Genomic DNA, 5,803 nt, shown 5'->3' on the forward strand with positions numbered 1-5,803 from the left:
GCGCAGCACGGGGACAGCTGCACGGCCGATGGCTGTCCCTGGGCCTGGTGGGGCAGGGAGAGCTGATCCTCAGCACTTCCTTCCCATTTCAGCGGGGATTCTGCAGCTGATGGGACACTTCTGGGAAGCAGCCCCCCAGAGACATAACACTCCACAGGAATGGTCTCAGTGCTGGGGCCTCCACAGCTTCCCCTAACCTGGAGGGCACTGCCGAGGCACACGGCCCTGGCAGCACACAGAAGTCCTCTTTAACATGTGCTGTGATTTCGTGGGAAACAAAGGAAAAAACAAATACATGTACACATTCGTGCACAGCTGGAAAAGATGAGTATCATCTTGCAAAGTGAAGAAAGTGTCAGATCTTGTCAGTGACTTCATGCTCGTTGTGAAGCACAGAAGGTTTAATTTCTACATCCCATTCCAACAAAGTTGCTCTGATTTTCAGGGAGCTTGGCTTTTACAATTGGACGAACATGATTATGAATGATTTGCATGAGGGACTTTCCCAGGCATGCTTTATAAGCTCAGTCAGACTGCTGAAATAGTGTCAGTCTTTTCTGTCTCACAGTAAAACTTTAAGATTTCTTTCCCAGGCACGTGAAACTGTGTGCACAGTATTTTGCTATGCAGTGAAAACCTTTCCTAAAAAAAATCAGAGTATCGGGATTGCTGCATCTTCTTCCACATCTTCCTAGAGTCTTTCTCCCACCATGTTGATGTTGTATGTTCTGCAAACAAGAGTTCTTTGGGCAAAAATTAGGAAATGTTCTTTCCAGGCATTTAGCACTGAATTGTTATCTGTGTCTATGAGCCCTCTGAGAGTTTCACATAAATTCAAATTGCTTTTCCACTTCATTCCTTTTTCCATTCTTGAAGATGGTTGTTGCATAAAGATCTTCAGAACTCTATTTTTATTATTATTATTTTTGATTCTTTTTTCTGTTCTATAAATTATCTATCTGGTAGTCTTTTCCTGTCAATGATTTACTTTCCTGTGAAGAGGAGGAAGGAAAGAACAAGTTTCAAATATGCAAGTAAATGCCTAGATAACTGCAGAAATAGTGCAGTAACTACATGCTGTGAGATGGAAATCAGAAATAAAAATAAGAGGAATTATGTAGATAATAAAAACTGTCACTTGTTAGACACATCAGGAGACTGCTGTGACCTCAGGCCTGTGGTCACAGAAGCCAAAATCAGTTAAAACCTGCAGAGAGCATTGCAGATCGCATTCAGGATTTCCACTGAGAACTCTGCATTAAAAACTCGGCTATTATTTTAATTCTCGATTGATGATTGAATGTTTAACTTCATTTTGGCTTTTGCTGTTTTGAAAATGAAACCTAACTAATGGGTTCATTGCAGTCTTAAGGAAGGCTTTGTTTCATGGGCAAAGCAAACACTCAGAGAAGGATACTATTAAAGCCAGACAAGTAAATGTTTTACAGAGATAGTTTAGAGGCTACAGCACAGTAAACATGTATTTAGTTAAATGCTGAAAATCTGACCTGTGTGCATAGATGTTCCTTTAGTCCCTGCATATTTTTTTGGGGGGTGTTTTTTTGTTTTGTTTTGTTTTGAGTTTTTTTTTGTTCTGTTCTTCTGCTTTGGATTTTTTTCAAAACCACAAAGAGATTTTCTGCAGCCCCAAAACAAGTTCTGGTGCCCAGTTTTTCAGGAGGATGTTGCCAGTAGTGAGCAGGCTAAACACAGTTTACTGAAACTGCCTCCAGCCAGTATGGCGAAGTGCAGAAGGGGGCTAAGGGGAAAAAACCTGTGTCTTGAGACTCTTGGCAGAGTCTGGAACAGCAGAGCACAATTTTACCTGAAGCGCTCACCCAATAACTCAGCAGGAAGCAAAGAGGCATCTCAGATGGGCACTGATGCCCAGAGCAGCAGGGGGCATTTGGTGAGGAGCTGACAGCCTTTGCTCCGGGGCGAACACACAGAGCCAGGAGCGAGCGGCGCAGCAGCGTCAAAAACAGGCCAGAAGCTGCTGTGAAACAGCTGATGGATCGCTCAGCACGCACTGTTAGCTTGGTTATTATATTGTAACAGGGGTTAAAAGGGCAGTTGTAAGAAATGCGGTACTCAAGGTACCGGAGCACCCCTCAGTGAAGGGCAGCACCCCCAGCGAAAGGAGCCTGGCCAGAACTGGCATGGGCCAATCAGGGGCCTTACAGCTTCGTGCAAATGAAGGATCCGAAAGAAACCAATCCGAAGGGACACAAAACGGGACAAAAAGGGGCTTCTGACCCACTGAATCTGTGCGGGCCACCGCTACATCGCTGCCGGGCAGCCCCAGCGCCGCTGCCGCAGCATCCCGGGCGGGACGGCTCCGGCCTGCCCGCGGCCCCGCGCTCCCGGCCGCGCCTCCCCTCACGCTGCAGCTGAGGCCGCCCCGCTGCCGCGGCCGCTCCGGTGCCGCCCGCCGCGCTCCCGGGCCCTTCCCTTCCCGCGGCAGGCACGCCCGGCAGCGGCAGTCCCCAGCGCCGGTACCGGCTCCGGCTGGGCTGGGCTGAGCTGGGCTGAACTGGTACCGGCCCGGGCCGGGCTGGGCTGGGCTGAGCTGAACCGGTACCGGCCCGGGCCGGGCTGGGCTGGGCTGAGCTGAACTGGTACCGGCCCGGGCCGGGCTGAGCTGGGCTGAGCTGAACTGGTACCGGCCCGGGCCGGGCTGGGCTGAGCTGAGCTGAGCCGGTACCGGCCCGGGCTGGGCTGGGCTGGGCTGAGCTAAGCTGAGCCGGTACCGGCCCGGGCCGGGCCATGTGTGCCTGCAGAGCCCCCGCTGTCCGGAGCAGCCAGCCCGGCGCGATCCCTCGCTGCAGGAAAAGCGCCCTGGAGAGAAAAGGGTGGATTCCTGCTGCACGCGGGGAGGGAGCGGCCTTGGGAGCAGAGCTGAGCAAAGCCATTTGCTGCACTGTTACATCTAAGGGGTTCTCCTCTCTCCTCGGGAAAAAAAAAGTTTCCAAGAAATCCTCGCTGCTGCTATCTGTAAATGGTGGTTTATGGAGAGGAGGGAAAACGCAGGACGGGCAGTAAATCAGCCACTAAGTGATCCAGAGTCCATTACCAAATGTTTTTCATTACATGTATGGCTTCACTAATTTCTGCAATGCGTTGTAGGCTATTTCTGGAAGCTTTAAAAATGCATGATGCTTCTGCATTTTAATACTTAACAGTATGGTTATTTCAGTTTAATAAGGAAAAAAAAAAAGGGGGGGGGGGGAATCTGCTTGACTGGAGTTGGCTTTCATGCCACAAAAGGACCAAGCCAGTGCAAAAGCGTCCAAGCAGGAACCCTATTTAAGTCCAGCATGAAGAAAACCTTTCCAACCTCTTTCACCAATTAGGATAATCGGGGTCTTTTGATGTTAAAATCCCCAGGAATCATATGGAAATCATAAAAAGCACAGTACTTAAAACAGAGTCAGAATGCAGATAAAATCATTTTCCCTTCTTAACATTTGGGATTGCTCTCGGACAGGGATGGTGAGGGAGGCTGTCCCTGAAAGCAGCCAATCATAAAGCAACGGAGCACCTGGGAGGCGAGGCTGGGATGCAGCTGGAGCTGGGCCGGGCAGGCTCAGCCCCAGGCCCTGGATGGGAACTGCTCCCAGCCAAGGGAAAGGAGACTGAGCAAGGACACACGGTGATCCAGAGGGCAGCCTCTGGAATCCCAGCCCCTGGATGGCCTGGTGGGCTTGTACAGCCTTCCCTGGGGGAATAGCATCCTCCATGACCATAAACCAGGCTAAGGGAATTGAAATAACAGGCTTGAATCTGTGCAAGCAATTATCTTTAGGTGAAAAGTACTTCAGCCTAGCATTGCTGCTTTATATTGGACTGTTTCTGAGGCATCCAAATTTCGCCGAGTGTCTTGCTTCCAAGGAATCTCAGGGCAAGAATTCTGTTTGCCTTGACGATTTAAAAAAAAGACCACGGGCAGGAAAACAAGGGATGTTTTGCTGGATGCAATTTTGCAACACTAGAGGGATGTTTTATTCTCTTCAAGTCCAATCCTGATCAACATATTTTGCTGTGAAATCTGACACACAGCAACGAACCTCTGTCAAAGGCACGTACATATTGAGAGAGACAGAGAAGCCGATTTTACAATATTCTCCCAGACCGTAACATCGTCTTGTCTGGAGCTGGTTACATACCACTGCTGGATTTGTGTGTGATGTTGGTCAAAGCAAAGAGGCAAAGGGACAAGGAGGTGACGAGAGCGGGCAGAGGTGGGGACACCCAGCTCAAGAACCTTAAATTGGCATTCGAGTAAACTGAAAAGTAAGCAAAACTGTCCGTGTTTATACAAGCAACTTGACTGTACTCTAAGAGAGGACAAGGGTATGAAACTATGTCCTTATAAAGTAACGCTCATCTTTTACTTATCTAACAAAAAGAAACACAGGAGAGAGGTCAGAGGCCGCTGAAGGCAAAAAAACCCCAAGTGTTAAGGCCAGAGAAATGGAAAACAAAGTTTCACAAAGACAGGAATATTTGCGGATGGGGCAGACAGAAAACCCCCTTAAACACAGCTTGTTTTTCTATTAAAATAACCACGGAATATTGTTGTCAGTGGCATGCACACCTCTGTGAGAACCTGATATTTAAACTGTCAGTTTGACAAGAAATAAAAATAACAGTAAAAAAAAGAGTAGCATTACAGTTCTGATGCATCTGTAAAAAGGCAATTGGTATTAGTGTTAAATATGAATGTGAAATCAGCCTTCTAGCTAATCATCACAAATTTCAGTTGTGTCATGAAATTCTCATACAGATTTTGAATTTACTTTTATGTCTTGGAGTAATACCAAAACCGTAATTAATATTAATAACAACTTCCATAATATCACCGTGCCTGAATTGCTTGATATTCCTAGTATTTGTAGGAAACAAGCCACGCAGTTCCTGGCACAAATACTATTCCTTATTAGTTTTGCAGCTGAATAATATTCAGCCTGTAACAGAATCCTCCTAGGACTGAAAAGTACTCTTGTGCACACGGATACACGCACAAAAACAACAACTGAAAGCTAAAAGCAAACTTGCCGAGAACTTCTGGGTCAGCTTTTGACATCACCCATAGGAATGAAATCAGACACCGACCAATCCGGCACCATGAGGCTGGCAGCACAAAATAAACAAAAGCCGGGCCCAGGGCTCCACAATGAGGAAGGGAAGTGGAAGAGACTATTGTTCCGAGCGCTTTTAAATGATGGTGCTTTGTTTATTTCTCCGGACAATGCCTGAACTGAATCTTTAAAAAGGGAAAGGAGCCTGTCCGCCCTGACCCGCGGGGTCTGTTAGAGCAGAGCGTGGGGGTTCTTTCCCCGGCATGGGGGGTTCTCTCCCTGTCATGGGATTTTTCCCCTGTCCTGGGGTTCTCTCCCTGTCACGGGCTCCTCTTCCTGTCGTGGGCTCCTCTCCCTGTCGTGGGGTTTTTCCCTGTTGTGGGGTTCTTTCCTCGGCATGGGGGGTTCTCTCCCTGTCGTGGGGTTCTCTCCCTGCGGTGGGCTCCTCTCCCTGCGGTGGGCTCTCCCCTGTCGTGGGGTTTTTCTCTGCGGGGGGCTCCTGTCCCTGCGGTGGGCTCTCCCCTGTCGTGGGCTCCTCTCCCTGCGGTGGGCTCTCCCCTGTCGTGGGATTTTTCTCTGCGGTGGGCTCCTGTCCCTGCGGTGGGCTCTCCCCTGTCGTGGGCTCCTGTCCCTGCGGTGGGCTCTCCCCTGTCGTGGGCTCCTGTCCCTGCGGTGGGCTCTCCCCTGTCGTGGGCTCCTGTCCCTGCGGTGGGCTCTCCCAG

The 5,803-nt window shown here is 49.2% G+C and overlaps 1 protein-coding gene and 1 long non-coding RNA gene across 8 annotated transcripts in view; one reads left to right on the forward strand and one right to left on the reverse strand.

Annotated features, from left to right (window-relative positions):
• TEAD1 (TEA domain transcription factor 1) overlaps positions 1 to 5,803 on the reverse strand; it is a 154,665-nt gene that overhangs the window by 118,183 nt on the left and 30,679 nt on the right. The window lies entirely within an intron of this gene.
• LOC119702034 overlaps positions 2,612 to 5,803 on the forward strand; it is a 28,121-nt gene continuing 24,929 nt past the window's right edge. Inside the window, exon 1 of the long non-coding RNA XR_005257233.1 lies at positions 2,612 to 5,767. This is a non-coding gene — a long non-coding RNA (uncharacterized LOC119702034). The remainder of the gene's footprint in view (positions 5,768 to 5,803) is intronic.

Source organism: Motacilla alba, chromosome 5, assembly GCF_015832195.1.
Source record: "Motacilla alba alba isolate MOTALB_02 chromosome 5, Motacilla_alba_V1.0_pri, whole genome shotgun sequence".
NCBI lineage: Eukaryota > Metazoa > Chordata > Aves > Passeriformes > Motacillidae > Motacilla > Motacilla alba.